Source organism: Pinus tabuliformis, chromosome 9 (assembly GCF_031772625.1).
Source record: "Pinus tabuliformis cultivar Carrire ecotype Pingquan chromosome 9, CPIR1, whole genome shotgun sequence".
NCBI classification, from domain to species: domain Eukaryota; kingdom Viridiplantae; phylum Streptophyta; class Pinopsida; order Pinales; family Pinaceae; genus Pinus; species Pinus tabuliformis.
This window is the reverse complement of record NC_142307.1, coordinates 553,386,024-553,405,763: the sequence shown is the minus strand read 5'-3', so window position 1 is coordinate 553,405,763 and position 19,740 is coordinate 553,386,024.

Below are 19,740 nucleotides of genomic sequence, written 5' to 3'. Positions count from 1 at the left end.
GTTTATCTACCTGTTGTTTCGTTTGATTTTGCATCGAAGTGGCGTTATCCTTTAAAAGTTGGAGAACTTGTTGTTGATGCTCGATGTAATCTTTCACTACTTGAACCTTTTTCTTCTTGATATGTCCTTCTATCTCTAGAGTTTGAGGAGTGGTAATTTCTTCCAATCCTTTACAAGATATGGTCGGATTCATTTCTTGATGCTCGATGTGATCTTTTACTTCTTGAACATTTTTCTTCTTGATATGTCCTTCTATCTTGATAGTTTGAGGAGTGGTAATTTCAAACAATGAATTACAAGATATGGTTGGATTCATTTCTTCTTTCTCGATGTGATATTTCACTTCTTGCGCCTTTTTCTTCTTGATATGTCCTTCTATCTTGAGAGTTTGAGGAGTGGTAATTCTTGCTAATGCTTTACAAGATATGGTCTGATTCATTTCTTCTTTCTCTGGGGTGGGGTCCTGGCGTATATCTTCTTCTTTTATTGTTTCTTGATCCTTTTCTTCCTCCTCTTCATATTATATGTAAAATAATTTCTTCTCAACACACTTATGACCTTTAGTGCATTTGCTATCACAATTGTAACAAAGCCCTTTTTCTCTTTTTTCTTCCAATTGTTGTGGTGTAACCCTTATAGGTTGTGGAAAGCTAGGAGAAACAACACTTCCATCTTTATATTTGTGAGGGGTACGCTTCCTGGTTTCCATAATTTTGCTTTCCACTATGTCATAAAGCCCTTTTACTCTTTCCAATTGTTGTGGTGTTGCTCTAAAGAAGGTGTTGCTCTTTGTATCCTCATAATGTGCTATCATTTCCTCCGTGAAAATTGACCACGTAACAAGTTGTTTATGAGAACAAAGCCCTTTGTACCATAAAAATTGATCTAGTTCTAAATATGAATATGCAATACATACCTTTTGTAACAGTTGTACACCATGTAGATCAAAATATTGCTCCATCTGAAGTATCCAATTTACCGGATCCTTGCCATCAAACTTCCTCATCTTGCTTTTTCTTGATTTTAGGAGCTCGACCTTGAAACAAATGTAACTCTGTACTTTCAGATCTTTAAGTTCTGAAATTGTGCCTTGTAGTAGTCCTCTGCGTCCTCTTTCTAATGCCACTAGTATGATCCAAATTGGATTCTCCAAGAAAGAGTTATGCACAATCTCCCAAGATGACCTGATTATAGACTAGTTCAGTAGAGCGAACTTGTACGACATGCCACGAGTCACTGTTTCAACCTTTGGATCTGAATAATGCATAAAAAAAACTACAGTCCGTCCTCTTTCTGTACCTTCTTACGAAATTTCAATCCGATCCCCAGAGAGAAAGTTATGATGATTTTCCCTAGGTCACATGTTTTGAATGTAATTCAGGAGTCTGCAAAAAGACCAACTTCCTCAGATCATATCTTCACAAATATCGCGCGAAAAGCTCTAAAATTCGGATCCAAGGTTCAACGTGATTTCTTCTCACAGAAAAAAGTTATAGCGAAAATGCCACGATGACCTGTTTGGAGCAGCGAAACCCTAGAATCCAAAGCTCTGATACCAAATTTTATGAAACCAACTCAAGAAAAAGATAGAAAAGATAGATCAACGCCTTAGAATTCAGCCTCTTCGAGGGGGAAACCTCCTTTACATTACATAAGTGAACAATTCTTTGATGATACAAATGAAAAGATCTCCTTTCTATATATAGGAGTCTAAGGGGTCATAACATAATCAGAGTCGACATAACAATAATAATATAAGGGCACAATAATAATCATAGTGGGCTTCTATGGGGCACAATAGTAACAATATGGGCACTACATGGGTACATCAATATAATAAGTGGGTTATACTAATAACAATAAGGGGTTACACTAGTAGTATAGGGGCCTAACATGCCCCTCTCCTTCAAAAAGCGTTGTCCTCAACGCTTGAGTAGTTCTTGATGCTTCTGTATAAAATTCTTGTCCTCCCATGTGGAATCTTCAGCGGGTAAGTTCTTCCACTTGATGAGATACTCTGAAATTGATCGATTTCGTAGCTGTCGGGTTCTTGTTTCTGTGATTGCTCTAGGTTCCAATATGATTTTTTCTTCCTCTTCAATTTCTCGCAATATTGTTTGAATTGGGATCTTTTGCAACTTTTGAATAAGTGGCCATACTTCTTCTTCCTTCTTCCATTCATCCCTTGCTTTGTTTATCCAATCTAGTTGGATAATATAAATAGCACAAAATAATGCTTCCACATCCTCATCCTTGAAGAGTCTTCCCATTCGTTAAGGTCGCCTTTTTTTAAGTGCATGTAGTATTGCCAACATTTCCTTCTCATAAATAGCTTTCTTGAGATGTAGCAGTAAAAATACCCAATCACCTACATCAAAACATTTTTCACTACAATGTTTATCTACTTGTTGTTTCGTTTGATTTTGCATCGAAGTGGTGTTATCCTTTAAAAGTTGGAGAACTTGTTGTTGATGCTCGATGTAATCTTTCACTGCTTGAACCTTTTTCTTCTTGATATGTCCTTCTATCTCTAGAGTTTGAGGAGTGGTAATTTCTTCCAATCCTTTACAAGATATGGTCGGATTCATTTCTTGATGCTCGATGTGATCTTTTACTTCTTGAACATTTTTCTTCTTGATATGTCCTTCTATCTTGATAGTTTGAGGAGTGGTAATTTCAAACAATGAATTACAAGATATGGTTGGATTCATTTCTTCTTTCTCGATGTGATATTTCAATTCTTGCACCTTTTTCTTCTTGATATGTCCTTCTATCTTGAGAGTTTGAGGAGTGGTAATTCTTGCTAATGCTTTACAAGATATGGTCTGATTCATTTCTTCTTTCTCTGGGGTGGGGTCCTGGTGTATATCTTCTTATTTTGTTGTTTCTTGATCCTTTTCTTCCTCCTCTTCATATTATATGTAAAATAATTTCTTCTCATCACACTTATGACCTTTAGTGCATTTTCTATCACAATTGTAACAAAGCCCTTTTTCTCTTTTTTTCTTCCAATTGTTGTGGTGTAACCCTTATAGGTTGTGGAAGGCTAGAAGAAACAACACTTCCATCTTTATAGTTGTGAGGGGTACGCTTCCTGGTTTCCATAATTTTGCTTTCCACTATGTCACAAAGCCCTTTTACTCTTTCCAATTGTTGTGGTGTTGCTCTAAAGAAGGTGTTGCTCTTTGTATCCTCATAATGTGTTATCATTCCTCCGTGAAAATTGACCACGTAACAAGTTGTTTATGAGAACAAAGCCCTTTGTACCATAAAAATTGATCTGGTTCTAAATATGAAGATGCAATACATACCTTTTGTAACAGTTGTACACCATGTAGATCAAAATATTGCTCCATCGGAAGTATCCAATTTACCGGATCCTTGCCATCAAACTTCCTCATCTTGCTTTTTCTTGATTTTAGGAGCTCGACCTTGAAATGACTGTAACTCTGTACTTTCAGATCTTTAAGCTCTGAAATTGTGACCTGTAGTAGTCCTCTGCGTCCTCTTTCTAATGCCACCAGTATGATCCAAATTGGATTCTCCAAGAAAGAGTTATGCATAATCTCCCAAGATGACCTGATTATAGACTAGTTCAGTAGAGCGAACTTGTATGACGTGCCACGAGTCACTGTTTCAACCTTTGGATCTGAAGAATGCATACAAAAAACTACAGTCCATCCTCTTTCTGTACCTTCTTTCGAAATTTCAATCCGATCCCCAGAGAGAAAGTTATGATTATTTTCCCTAAGTCACCTGTTTTGAATGTAATTCAGGAGTCTGCAAAAAGACCAACTTCCTCAGATCATATCTTCGCAAATATCGCGCGAAAAGATTTGAAATTCGGATCCAAGGTTCAGCGTGATTTCTTCTCAAATGGGTTTTTTTGTGACTTCTTAAACATCACAGAAACAAGTTATAGCAAAAATTCCACGATGACCTGTTTGGAGCAGCGAAACCCTAGAATCCAAAGCTCTGATACCAAATGTTATGAAACCAGCTCAAGAAAAAGATAGAAAAGATAGATCAACGCCTTAGAATTCAGCCTCTTCGAGGGGGCAACCTCCTTTACATTACATAAATGAACAATTCTTTGATGATACAAATGAAAATACCTCCTTTCTATATATAGGAGTCTAAGGGGTCATAACATAATCAGAGCCGACATAACAATAATAATATAAGGGCACAATAATAATCATAGTGGGCTTCTATGGGGCACAATAGTAACAATATGGGCACTACATGGGTACATCAATATAATAAGTGGGTTATACTAATAACAATAAGGGGTTACACTAGTAGTATAGGGGCCTAACAAAATCATTTGCTCCATTCCGTGTCATAGATGTGGGATTCATTAATGCCCTCCTACAACGGGTTACTTCTTGTCCACATTAGCTCATTATTCAAGAAGTTGACTTAGGAACAACCCTTTCAGTACTTTGAAGCTTGCATGCCTCAATGGCAAGTTTGTCACTTCCGGCAACAGGTTAACATCAATGGCCTTCGGCTGAAAGATTTTAAGTGGTGTTCGACATTAACTCATGTATTCACACCATGTGAATTGTACTACAGTACCTTGAGGGTCATCATCATTATCAGTGATTCCTCTCGCGCTTGTTAACAGCTTGCATCATTGGCTAGTAATCAGGTGATGTCTTTCCATGTTCGACATCAAAACATCTTTTCACATGGATCGACTTGTACTTCAGGCGTAGATTGAACGAGTTTGAAGACCCCAGATCTAGTTCATCCATCCGGGCTGCGATATATTCATGAAAATAAAGACATCAAATGTACATCACAACTGCACAGATAATCATCCAAACTAAAGGATGATGGCTCTACCAGAATCATCGGTCTACCACACAGACGATTGTCTGTCTTATGTACATGAATATGAATTTATAAAGTTGAGCATGGGAATGCCCGCCTCAGCTAGAGCATGAACATATTATGAAGATAATGTATTGTATTGTATCTTATTACAGGTCATCTTCCAGTTTGAAAAACCTTGGATCCTCATTATAAAGCATTTCACCCGACATCAAAAAATTTACGACCTCATGCCTTAGGGGGCAGCTGTTATAGACATATTTGGGCACTGAAACCCCAATCACATATGTCCATAAACCAAGGGCTTCTAAACCCCTAAAAGTGTTGTTTCATACCCTAAAGGAGCAAGGTCAGTTGACTACATCATCTCCCAAAAGTTCTCCATGAAAAACTACTCAAAACGAGTCAAAACTGGACCATACAGACTGCTCCATGCATAGGGTGTGATGCATCTCACCTATTACACACGAGGGGTGTGATGCATACTAGAAAGCCCTTTTGTAGTGTGCGATGAGCGAGGGAAGACAAATGGCAGAAGCAGTTTGCTAGGTGGAAACCCAGAGAATCTTCTAGAAACTGCTCATATGACACTTGCCTCTCTGAGTTTGCCCAGGGATGAGTAAGAGATCTAAAATCTCCAAGTGGAACCAAGAACTATCAGTGAAATGACACTAATCTAAATCCCAGAAGCTGACTCACTCTCCTGTAAGCATTTATATATGGATCCCTCATCCTAGAGATCCAGAGGCTGGAATTTTGTAATTTGCAAGGAAGTGTTGTTGGTTTCTCTTTGAAGAAATTATTGGGTTATTTGCTTTGTATGAGGTGAAGAGGGCTTTCATGCTGGGAGGATGATGCTGGATCAGACAACTTGGTTGTAATCCTCTCTTCTACTACTTCTATCAATAAAGCTATTTGAGTTTTCCTCCATATGCTTGTACATCTCTGAATCTTGTATTTGTATATCCATTTATATGGTTAATGTACATCTGATCCTACATTGTTTATGGTTATAGATCTCTATGCTTTGATGGTATTTTGTTGCTTTGACTCCACAAGTGTTCTTTGAAGTGGGACAAGTGAGAAAGGAGTGGCGAAAGCTCTATCAAAGGAGAGAGGAAATGAGCAAGGAGACTAGCGAAAGACTGAGGTTGGTACTCTCTGCTTCTCTCTCATCTATCTCTCATAAAGGAAAACACAAGTAAATTTAGTTTGTTTGTTTCTAAGATAGCTACCCATCTTAGTGGGATTAGCAGCTCTGAGTGGACACTATTTTTCTCAATAACGAACATGTACACAATGCCACATGTACACTACACCACCTATACAGCGTGTACACAATACTACATGTACACAGTACCAAATGCACGACATGTACATGACACCACATGTATATAACATCACATGCACAACATGTACACAACACCACATGTACATGACAACACATGTACATGACACCACGTTCTCACAGCACTAGTTGTAAAATCATGCACACAACACCATATGTACATAGCACTGCATATACACATGCGCGCAACACCATATGTACATAGCACTGCATATACAACATGTACATAGAACCATCTATACCCAACACTCCATATGCAATGTTCACACAACACTATCTGTACCACCTTGTACATAATCATTGCATAAACAACATGTACACACATTATATATACACAACACCACATGCACACAACATCATAGATGTAACATGTACACCATATACAACATATTCACAACATTAGTACCACACATCCAAAACCACATTGTATCTACCAAACAACCTTGCTTCCGGGGTCTTATTCATGCTTTTCCCAGCATGTTGCAGATCACAGTCCTTTCATTTCACTTATATATCCCTCGGTATAGCATATCCATAACATAGACATATTATAATCACATAATAACAACTCATAACCATATGATACTAACCTCGTAGATTTTTCAGGACTACTCTTTCCACTTGCTTCCTCATATCCAGGAACCTCTTCACGTCATCACCTACATAAGCAATCATTCCTCTACAAGAATGATCACTAACAACCCTGTCAAAAAGTGACATATATATATATAAACATTAGCATAAAAATAATCATGATCCATGATGACCCTATCAGACATGACATACATACATGCATACATGTATACACATATAAACATCAGCATAATCATGATCACAACATAATTACTAGATATCATAAGGTCTTGGTTAAGTTAACACCCTTTATTCATGCAACACATGCACAACATTGAGAACAACAATTCCAACTTAGCCAAGGCATATGACGCCTCAAATCCATTCACCTTACCTTTCTTGATTACATTTCCCATGATTGTCCTGCCATCATCCATTTACACCAATGGACCCAACTAGTCCAACTGGCTGTCATACTCTTTCCTTCAACTACCCTTATACATGCACCGACTTCTTTTGAGTCTTACATTTCCTGTTGGATTTCATTCATCTCTCCCTGAGATCCATCAAATTTCCTCTTTCCCAACCAATTCTCGGGACTCAACACATAAAACGCAATACCAAGAAACAAGAAAGAGAAAAACAATAATGATATGATACCACAAACAAAGCGGTATGGCCATACAAAAGACACAAAAAAAAACATAATCAAGCACAAAAAATCACCAAAATACCAAAAGCACAAGACTGACAATAGATGCCATGACTCAATCCCAATGGTTCCCAATGCTTCCAAGGGAAAGCTCAACCTGAGCCTTCTTCATGATTTCATGGAAACCTCTTTTCCATGCAACCCCTTGCATCACACTACCATCAACAAATAACTATTATTGCATAAATAAACATAACAATACACTGGTTACCTTACCTTGCTGTGTCAAGCACATTGCTTGCAACTAAACACATCCACACCATCTCTCAAGGGACTCCAATTCCCTTTACAGATTTTCCTGTAACTAGAGACTAGCTAATATACATGTCAAGTACATGTTCATGACTATAGCATATATCCACATAATGTCAGACAAAATAAAGGTTAAGAATACTTCCTATATGCAAAGCACTCATTCGTTTGAAATTAGGGTTTCCAAACATAGCCAAAGGAATTATTTCCCAATTTTCCTTTCTTCCACCTTTTTACTTTGTTGGAATCGAGGCTTACCATGTGCTGTCACATCACCCAAATATTAGTTATATAAACACATAAACTATTACCTTGTCATGTTATTACCAAGCATGTTTCCTACAACTCTTGACACATGTCAACCACACATTCCAAATATCAAGACAATCATATCTATCAATTTGAAATCAACATTTACCAAGACTAACAATCATGTCATAATCCATAGTCTACTCATCGTCCTTAGACATAATGCTATAACTATCACCTACTACTCTTAAGTACATATTAACTGTGTCAACACATATGTATTAGTACCTTCATCTTAAAACAAGATCATTGGAACACATTCTCATATTATGCAATTCATTAAACATTCAACCAACTTGCAAACTTACCATGTTAAATAAATCAACTAGACAACATAATAGACACCAAACACTCAAACACAAAATAGACATCATAATCAAATAGTCAAGCACAAATTAGATGACATAAGCAATTTCATACCTTAATGTATGTCAGGGGAGGCAATCCTGTTTTCACAATCAATCCGGATTAGCACGATATAACTTCACAACATATTAACTTAACCACAAATAAGGTCATGATATCCATAATAGTGTTACACAGTATTTTGTCACACCTCCTACACTTCCCTGTGTCATACCCCAATGTGCCTGAAACTTGGTAATCATGTAGTGTACCCATCCTGATGTGCAGTTCAGATCCTCCTTGAAACACTGATGAAACATGCCTTGAGGATTCCCTGAAGAAGTAAGCTCTAAAACCCTAATTTCAGGAACATCGTGACTGTGACATTGGAAACTAGTGTTGATGATAAGTTGCACTATAATAGCCTCGCGCTACCAACGCATTGTTTACTTGGATACTCGTGCTGATCCCTAAAAGGCAAGTTTTCCCAAAGAGGACAAAAATCTTTGTGATCTAGAGGCTTCGAGAACGATGAGCTGGAGGTTGTTTGGTGTGGATTTGGTCGAGTTCTCTCAATATTTCACTCTGATATTATCCTTATGGGTTACCTCCTTGCTATGAGGGCCTTCTCCTATCTTTGGAGAGATCCTAACTCCCTTTCCTTTCCTATATATTCATTCTCTCCCATTTCCAAATGGTTGGTCTCTGGTTATTTGCACCCTTATGCTGAGATAGTGGCTACATGCTACTTAGTTTTCTTGGAGGAGGAGTGCATGGGGAGCTTGAGCTTGGACTTGGACATTCACTCAAGGAGAGATTATTAACATCAAGGCTTGGTTGTATGCTTCCTCCTTTATTTCATTAATATATACAACTGTCGTTCATTTTCCATAAATGTTTGTGTTAATGCATCATTTATCTTATTGCTCCTTAATCTGTTAAGTGGACTACTTTTGACTATGCTTGTTGTAGTTGTATGCTTTGTTGTGACTTTGATCTCTTATGCAGGTCTCCAAACACTGTGAGCAGTAAGGCTAAGCATGAGGAGCGAGCAAATCGAGATCTTCAACAAAGGAGTGTGTTATAGCATTAGAATGAGGTAGGCCATCTTCCTCTTCTCGCATTTCGATTGTAATTTAGGAAAGTGTCTTGTAGATTGTCATGTAGGTTTCTAGTCCCACTCATTGGGCTAGAGGGTTTGTCTCTGTCCGCAGAGAGGATTTACCTAGAAAACAAAATGGCGACTCCATTCGGGAAGCTATAACCCTTTCCATCCATTCCTTCGATCAGATTCTCTGATGAGTTTTACCAACCGTCGATTTATTGGCTTGTGTGCATCACTATAGCTATTTGCAATCACTAGTTATTTCCTAAGAATATTTATCCTGCTCTGATCCTGAATATTTTTTTTTTTCCTTATTTTTCTCGCCCATCGCATTTTCTTCTCTGACAGAAGCACTAACAATGTTGATTTTCAAATTATAGTCGCACTGCTATGCCTTTCATCACTCTTTTGCCTTTAACAATCACGTTGATCCCAAAGGATAGAAGAAAATTAGGGTTTCTTCTTGTTTTCAGTGGTTTGCGACCTCTGTCAGTGGTTTTCCAGTGTAACTACAGTGTGTTTGTCTTGATTGTCATCCTCGTGTGATTGCAATTTGTCTCTTAGCTTTGTTGACGTGTGTTTGAAGCTTGATTTCTTTCTAGGGTTTTTAGGGTTTCTAGGTCACCCTTTGTCCATTACTTGTTCTATCTCTCTGAGATTGATTGCTTCCATTTATGAGTCTTGCTATGGGCAGGACACCGTTCTCAAGTTTATTTTGGTTCGTGTTTGTGAAGTTATTTTCATTAATATTGAGTCATATTAGTTCTTTGAAAATCACTTTTCTTCCATTGTCAAACATAGAATACAATTGTTTGCTTTGGTAGGACTAAAAGTGATTGCTTCTTCTGATTTCTTTGTTTCAAAACAAAAAGTGAAATATTTCTTCATTTTAGTATTTTTGAAATGATTTTCATTCGAAACCATAAGTGAATGAAATTTTCATTTGAGTTGTTTTAGATTAAATTTTTCCTTTGCTCATTGCAATAGTTTGAAGTGTTGAATCAAAGTGAAAGCAAAAGAACAAAAGATTAGTGCATCTTATTGAAAGAAAAGTGATTTTTGTTTCTCGTAGGATTGCATCTTGGCATTGCATTTGTTAGTGAAAGTGAAAGATTAGATCTCATTTTTACATTTTGCATTGGAAAGATAAAGAGTTGCGTTTTGATGCATTTTGCTTGATTGATGAATTATTTGGTTGTCTCTCTTCCTTCATTAGTTTGGCCTTCATCAAATTAAAAGGTTTCATTTTTAACATTTATTTGCATCATAGGAATTCAAGTAACATCGTTAAGCCATCAAACTGAAACTTAATTGAAGATAAACTTAAAATTTACCTCAATCAACCTAAGGAGAATTTGTAACCTAAAGCAAATATCTAGAGGTCTAGTCTAGAGACATTGTTCCGACGTCTTTAAAAATAGCATCTGTCATTAACTACCTACATTGTATCTCGGGGGTGAAATACCGTCGTAGTATGGAAGTATATCAAAGGTTCTCTAGTACTTTCAGGTATATATGAGGTACTTCAGTATGGAAAGTATATAGGGACGCTCTCATCAAAGCATTATACAACACTAACACAAACTTGTGCTCCCCGTACCATCGAGTATATATTGGGAGACACCACTAGGTTTCTATCTTTAAGCCATATGTAACCAAGTTAGCCGCCTTGTAAACATCATACACCAAACACAACATTCAGGGAGATCGGTCGTGATATGTCAAGTCCTTGGTTTCGGCTAAGGTGTATATAATGGTTCATGATGCATGGATACTTGGTAAATCCTCTTGCCTAACATTACCTGTTTTGATTTATTTTTTGTTTAGTGTCATACAATTAACTACCAACGATAACATGTCAAACCCATGCAGTTGCTTCTTGGCCTCACATTGAGTAATTCCTTGTAAATTTTAATTTTAATCATCCCTCAATGAAATCATCTCTTCTCCTTCTGCTCTTGAGAGAAATTCATCGTGGCTGAACCATTGGTTTCACCTCACAGTTGCCCTTCATTGTCTCATACTGAAGGGTCTTCACAAGGAGTTCATCCTGAACTTTCACAATCACTTGAAGCTCAAGTCTTTGAACCTGGAATTGTCCCAAGCATCCAACCCCTTGCTTCTCGTCCTCCACCTTGAGATTCATCGTCATCTCAGGAGTCTGATCCAAAAACCCCTGAGAGTCCACAGAGGATTTTTTTTATATCCTTCGAAGTCATTATTTGATCCATTTGTGATATCTCCTCAACATCCTTATAGTCCATACGATCAACTGAGTTTTCCTTTGGAGTTATCTCCTCATTCGTATCATATTCCTCCTTGCCAGTTGTTTCCACCTATGGCTTTAGAAGGTGATATTCCAACCTCTCCTCAAGGTCCTCAGGAAGTTTCTACTACACACACTCCTAGTGTTGATAATTAATCTGAATATGACTTTCCTCTAGAAGGCTTTCCTTATGTAGGAAGATTTCCATTTCAACTACCTCCTAAAAACAGTGGGCCTATTCTTCCACATTACAACCTTGGCTCAATTAGTTTCAGGAACTCCCAATGCTTATTCATTGTACCAAAATCCAATTTGGTCATCAAATGCTATGCCTACTTCTGGTCTGTTTGTTCCTAACATGACCTCTCAGATCCCTGTGAAAATTGTCGTTACTTTTGTTCCAATTCAACCTATGATTCCCTCACAACCATTACCCTCATTTCAACCCTCCAATCCGGTGCAACCACAAATATCAGTTTATACATCTGTAAGTTCCTCAGTCCCTCCATCAAGTGGACAAAATGTACCACCTCCTCATTCACAGCTTGGGGGGAAAAACCCCAACTTTCCTCTTATGTCAAGTGCAACCCATGTGAGTGGATCCCAACCTCACATGGTTGGAGTGAGTCAACCAATCCTAGTGGTATTCCTAACCTGTGGATCCATCTGGGGCAAGTAATATTTAGTATCAACAGCCTTACACGGCCAAGATACCTCTTCAACAATCTTTTGTTCCATATGGTTCAGAAGCGCTGCAAAATCTGCCTTACATTCCACAAGATAGTCCTCATGTGAAACCTGGTCAAAATCCTATTCTCGATGCAAATTGTCAAATCCCAATATGAACTTATCAATACCAATAGGGAATCCCTCAAGGAACTGTTCAACAATCTTTACAGTAGAAAGGGAAACCTTTGCAACAACAACCTATTGGGGCCTCGAAAATTGCTATAACAACATTGGCGATAACCACCCAGCCTGGACCTTAAAAAACTTCTTTTCCATTTGGGATAGTGGCTCAAACTAGTTCAATTAAATCTAGTTACCTTCCCCCAACCTTTATCAGCTTCAAATATGTCTTTAATTTCTAATAACTAGGGCTATCAGATCAATTCTTCGAGCTGATCACACAAGAATAATGATCCTTAAGTTGTTTTTGTGGAACAACCAAACCAATCTAAATTTTTTCCTCAAAAGAGGACTTATAGGAATGTAGAATGAATCTAAATGCAAGCTAATTCTAAAATGTAAGAAAAAAGGAACTAAATCCTAATCATATCTCAATTAGGCAAATAAAGATCTAACCCAACTGAGAGCAAGATATTTAAATGATTGGGATTTAAATATGTATGGCTTATAATTAATATCAAGCTAACGAAATAGTTCAATTAACTGACATTATGAATACCAAAAGACATTCTATAATGAGGCCTCTTAACTAAAATAATCAACCAATAACATTTAGGAAGTAGTTCACAAAATGATATTGATTGTTAAGTCAATAATTCAAATAATTAAACAAGAATATGAGGAAATAGTTCACAACATATAATTATTAGTTAAATCAGTATTAAAAGACAGATTTCTGAGTAAATAGTTACTCATAAATCATAATTTAACACATACAAGTAGAGATAAATAATAACATATGATTGAGACAAATTATTCATACCGACAATAGTGCAGAAATATGAATAAAATGACACATTCCTGCCATTATAAAATGAAACTAGTATTTAAAACAATAGTGTTAAAATACCAATTTATTGAATGCATTTCTCTGGTTCTGGCCTCCAACACTCTTTTACAATGCTTTAACTTCTGCTTTTAAGATTAGAGCTGCAATAGTACAAACTTTGCCCATCAAAACATAATTCAGAGTGCAAAAGAAGAATCCTCAATAACCCCTAAGATCTGAGTTTTCTCCTCTAACCTACAACTCTAAATCCTCTATACAATAGTACCTTCAAGAATTCATGAATTGTAGAGAAGAGGAGCCTGCCCAATCTTCCTATTAAGTGAGACCTTGAGAGTACAATAGTGGGAGCTCCCCTGGCTTTATCTCTAATATTTTCAATCTAGTGGTCAATGCCAATAGCTTGTTTAAATAGCCACTATCGAAAACAACTTCTTTTGCTTCAAGTGTTAAGGGAGTTGAACAATTCCTTTCAATCACGTATCTAAAAGACATAATTTTCATCATAATCTCTTGATCTTGTTGTTCTGTCAAATCGGCCTTATTACTTGATCATATTCTCTAGGTGTTTGTCGATTTACCTAAACTGAACTTCCACTTATCAACATAGTTGTCCTCCTCTGTCATGAATTTGAACACGGAAAACAAGAATTGATAAGATAAAAATAAATGAGATTGATAAGTGATTTTCATTTGAAACAAATGACATTTACAGAAAATCGGGCTTAAAACTAAGAGCATAACAATCAAAATTGTAAACACCATGGAGGAGAAATAGGAGTAAGCCTTTAATTTTATTTGAAATATCACAATTGCGACAGAGCAGATGGAAGAGGGATATGGTGCAGTTATATCGCAATCGGTTATCAGAGTGGAGACAAAGGAACGAGTGTGAAGTGGAAAGTGGCGTAAGTCCTATGGCTCTTTAATTAAATCACAATCATAACAACATATAGAAGCATAATAATCACAATCGCAAAGCTTGATTGGTAACATAATGATGACGTGATAAGGTAAATCATAATCGCAAATATCAATTTTCTATGTAGCGCTATGAAACGTGCCTTTTGATTTTTTGCGATTGTGATATGCGGGGTGATGTCATGAGGGTACTCACAAATCACAAATCGGTTGGGGTGAACGATTTGTTATAAGTCGTGTCCCTTTGAAACTCGTGATTACGAAGTCCTAGGGTAACATGGTAGGTGACATGAAAGATGAAGTGGTGATTATGTGGCAGATGACATGGACTATGACGTCTTGAATGACATCGGGGATGGCGCAACAGAGGTGGCTCTTATCGCAAATCGCAAATCACTTTTAGAAAAGGGTTATGGTATGACAGATGTTATGGAACTTGCAATTGTGATGGACATGGGGAGGCTTTATGAAATGGTATTAAATATGTGATCGCGTCTAGGTTATATCGCAATGCACAATTCAACAAAGGAAAAAGAACAGGCGCAAGACTTATGGAAATGCAATTTCTGCGGATGCAAAATGTTATTCATATGCGTTTAAATGTTGCGTTGGGTCCAGAACCTTTTCGAAGATTGAAATCGAAGAATGGCATATGGTGCAGAAATTATGGAACTTGCGATGCGATGGAAGCAAGACAGATTATGTAATGGAATTAATAATCCTGTCAGGTCCGGCTTCATCGCTAATTGTAATTCGCCAGTTTGGAGTGGGGTCAGATTTATCGCAATTAGTGTTGGAGGGACCATGGAAGTGATATCACAATATCGCAATCAGTGTTTCAACAGAGGGATGACGGAGATGAAAACCTTTGCAATTTGTGAGGGGTGATCAACAATATGCGATATATCACAATCGCATAGTGAAGCAGGGCAGTAAAAGGGGGTAATTCTGTGATATGTGTGATAATTTGCGCAAATTGCAATCACAAAGGAGATGTGCGGCAAGGTATGAGCTGGTCCTTTTCATGGTTTTCGATGCCATATAGTCATGTAACCTTGTGGGTCCCGACAACCCTGGATTCATGTGTTTTACGCATCATTCCTTTGTTGAAAATATTTATGACTGCAGCCCATTTCCTTTGTATTTCTGCACTTTGACCTTAAACTTTAACTTCTGATTGCAGAGGTTGGGTTTTGGCTTCGGGAGTGATTCTTTTTCATGGATTTTGCGATTTTGGCCTAAAAAGGGGTTATAACATAAAATAAATGTTTTATTTAAAATAAATAAGATATATATAAAATAAAGAAGATATATATATATATATATATATATATAGATATATTGTATTTTAAAATTTATTAAGGGTCCCCATTCAAATAAAATAAATTTCATAAGAAATTTATAAAATGGAAAAATGAGGGTGTTGTTGAATAACACAACAATTGGAGATTCACTGGAAAAACCAATTATCTCTGATGAATGAAAGTGAAATTTCAAAACCTAAGTAAAAATAATTCAGGAAGGGGAAACTAATTTTTTGAAACATTAGATAAATAAAATTACTTTGATCATAAAACTTATTGAATTACAATTTCTTAAAAACCTTTCATGAATGAAAACACCTATGTATCCATATAAGTCATTAATCAATTATAAAGATAAAGTAGGGGGCCTATTACAACTTAGCTTTTTGATGTACTCATTTTTCACAGGTAGAGCCTTTTAACCAATAATGATTCAGTATCCCATCCAATTAAGAGTGCAAAAGTTAGAGGTAATTTCATAATAATATTTCTTTGTTTTTTTTTTAGTATTTAAAATAATAAAAGCCATTGTCCTGGTTTGGTGGCTAGATAATGACAATGCCATTCACTAGTAGTAATTAAACTGAACAAGCTGGCTCGTGATGAGACCCCTTGTCTTACGATTGAAACAATCATAAGCCATTACGCTGATTTGGTGTTTAGTATTGGTAATGTCAGTTTTGTTATTTTCCTATGATCATGGTAAGCAAGCTCATGATGAGACCTCTTATCTTTTAGATTTATTATATTTTTGAATTACACTCTAAAAATTACGTTTAAATGGATGGGGAGAATCATTGTTCTTGATGACAAATTAGAGTTAAAGTTGCTTAGTTGTAAGACAATATTTACTTTTTAAATATAACCTTTCTTAACTAATATTAGAGTAAAAAATATCTTGTAATTTTGAGGTTTAGAAGATTTTACAATTTAATAGTAAATATTTTCAGAGTCCTATAAGTTTTTATCTAATTTTCAACTTTCATAACCACTTCCTGAAAAAATCCTACTTTCAAATTGAAGAATCATAAAATGGTTTTCAAGAGATGTTGATGAAAGGCCAAGAGTATGTCATTTAACATTATTATCTAAAATAAAAAGTAAATGTGATATGATAACTAAATTCTCAAGATATAACCATTCACAAGTATGACGATAAAATCCCTCAAAACCAAATCTAAAAGGAAAACTTTACAAAATTGTTTATGCAAATTTCTTAACAAAAGAGGAAAAAGATAATGAAGAAAACATTCTGTCTTATGTCGAAATCTAGATAAATGGAATTTGCAAACTTAAAAGCATTTAGTAATAATTCAATTTGAATGAGAAAATTTGCTATTTATTTATCTTTTTCAAAAAAGAACTTGTAAAAGCGTTTTAACCATTTTTTAATCAAAGTAATGCTTTTGAATAAAAAGATTAAGGTTTGCAACTTCTCCATTTTGGCTGATTCAATGAAAATCTTTACTGCTTCTTTGAGCTCGCAATTCGATCCGGTGAAGGTGTGAAAATACTTATGAAGAGTTGCAAAAGAGAGTTACATATTAGCAGAAAATAAGAAAACAAAGCTAAATCTAAAAAGTAAATAAATGAATGGAAGTGAGAATATGAGACTTACCATTGACGAATTTCATTTAATGTTACTGGAAAGATATGAATTTCTCCAATGCAAGGCAATTAATGAAAAATTATTATTTATTAAATCTTATCTAAACTAATCTACTCTTAATTCTAACTTAATGAAGGAAACATGACTATGTATAATCATACTTCCAATGTAACTATTCTCTCGTTTTATTACCTACCTATATGTACAAGTAAAATGTTAGTAACCAGATAACGAAAACAATCATGAAATAAAATCTATTTTTTACATCTAATGTAAAATTATGTACAAAAATAAGTTTATTTACAATTAACCTTTTAGTAAACCATCTTTTTTAGGAAGCATGCTCTAAAAAAATATTAATGGGATAATAAAAGAATGGATTTATATTTGTTAGAGAATGAAAATGTTCCAAAGGAGATAATGGCAAAGCATGTTGTGAAGGAATAACACTTTTAAGATTTAAATTTGACCGATGATGAAATGATTGGAATGAATTTCTGAATGTTGAATTAAATTGGAAACGAAACATTTTTTAATACTCAGGATTATGGGAAACCAATTCATCATTTTCACTTAATAAATTTCGATGATATTCAATTTGGCAAGATTGAACATGCTTGCAAAAGGAAAAGAAAGAAACAGGAAAGAATGTAAAAACCAATAAATCATTATGAAAACTAAAATTACAAAATAATTTTACAAGTCAATTCTAGAACTCATCTTGAATTTCAGTGAATGAATTGCCACTAAAATGACATTCCCTGAAAAACTTATAATTGCATGTTTCTAAAAGAGAATCAGAATGAAATACGATAGAAACTCGCAACATTAACTCATCAAAATTCTCAAAATTAATTTTGTGTTCAGTAAGAGGAGACAAAATTAAAGTGTGTGAATCTTTACAAAATAGATCAATTTTCGAAATTGGTGCACTTTGTACAAGATGTGATTCTTTATCCTTATTGTCATGATAATCGTCATAAATTACCTTCTTCTTATGAAAATTAAACAACTGATCTGAACTAACAGAATCAGAAAATACAAAAGAAGAGGGTTTTGCAATTAAACAACTATTATCCCAATGAGTAATAGATGCATAATGTTTAGAACAAAGATTAGGAAGATTATCACTTGAAATATTAAGGTGATCATCATTGACTAAATTCTGATTTAATAACGCGTCAAGATAAAGAAAATAATGCATTCTAGAATATAATGATGGCTAAAATGAATCATTTATAGAACTTTCCGTATTGTAATCTAGGTTTAAGGAAGCCCTTTCAATTAGAGAAACATGTTCTAAATTTTTGAATATTCCTTGAAAGAAGATAAATTAATATGTTCATTATCCAAGTCTAGTTATAGATTGGATTTTATTGGAACTACTGATTGATCTCATGCATCATAAAAAATTATTACAATAACATTTTCAGATTTTGTATTTATATTGGAAATATTTCTTTCGCAAGTTAGAAAATGAGAATTGAAATTTTCTAAAGAAGAATGTTGTGATTTACTTACAATTTCAAGTTCGAGTTCCATAAAATCGTTTGGTGATTCAAGACTAGTTAATGAGTTAAATGTGTCTTGTTCTTCACTAATTGATTCATTATCTTCAAAATGGGAAGAAACAAGAGAAGTGAAACATTCAATTAAATATTCAATTGAAGGAAAATCATCTAAATGAAATCTATAACAAAATGACCAAAATCTATTATAAAAATCATCTAAAGATTCATTATCATACATGTAAAGATTATCTAATTCTAAACACAAACTATTGTAACTGTAATTTTGACGCGCTTTGAGAAATACCTGGAAAAAATGTTTCCATGAATGAATTGACTTTGCGGGAAGCAACAAGAACCATTTGTGGATTCATCCTCCTAACGTAAGACTAAAAATCCTGTAAATCTCATTATCAACAATTATATTAAAAGACTTACATCTATTAACAAAATTAGGAATATGATTTAATGCAAAAATATTAGTCTCACCGTCGAACTTTAACTTTGACAAGGACTCAATCTACTTCTTGGGCATGCCTTGTGTAGGCTTAGGTGAACTGAACGCATGACCAAGTGTAGGAATGCATATGGGAGAAATGATTAGTTAAAAAATGTCAATATAACAAAATTTAAACAAATAACTAATTCAAGGCCCTCCTTCTAGCGCTAAAAATGTTGGGGCCTCGAAAATCGTTGCAACAACATTGGAGATAACCACCTGGTCTAGACCTTAAAACAACTCCTTTTCCATTTGGGATAGTGGCTCCAACTGGTTCAATTAGGTCCAGTTACCTTCTCCCAACCGCTATCAGCTTTAAATGTCTTTAATTGCTAATAGCTAGGGCCATCATATCAATTCTTCGAGTTGATTAGACAAGGAGAATGATACTTAAATTGTTTTTGTGGAACAACCAAACCAATCTAAAGTTTTGACTCAAAAGAGGACTTCTAGG